Below are 445 nucleotides of genomic sequence, written 5' to 3'. Positions count from 1 at the left end.
CAGCCAATGTAATGTAAAACAAAGAGCAGGCTATATGAAGTACCATACAGTAGGTGCTCACATATGATATAGGATATTGCAAGGAGGCCATAGAAACAAACAAGAGGCACATGACATTTCTCTCAATGCTGCATGGAGCTCAGTTGACCCATTTCTTACACTTTCTTAACCATCATATCAACCAAGTTGTACTTTAGATGTTGCACTAAGCTCAAGGAAGCAGAGTCAGAAAGCATAACCATCATTGCATCAAGTAAACAAAAACATATTTATTCATACTTCCCAGAAGAGGTATCATGGTCTGAGAAGTCAACTATGAATTATTAAGTAATTAAAACTCGAAATTCAGTTACCAAATTGGCGTCTGTTTCACAAATTTGGACGGCACTGTACAGTACAGCCCAGTACAGCACAGTACAGCACAGTACAGCACAGTACAGCACAG

The sequence above is a fragment of the Salmo trutta genome, chromosome 35 (assembly GCF_901001165.1).
Source record: "Salmo trutta chromosome 35, fSalTru1.1, whole genome shotgun sequence".
Classification (NCBI taxonomy): domain Eukaryota; kingdom Metazoa; phylum Chordata; class Actinopteri; order Salmoniformes; family Salmonidae; genus Salmo; species Salmo trutta.
The sequence above is the reverse complement of the archived record's forward strand: the minus strand, read 5'-3'. Positions refer to the sequence as shown.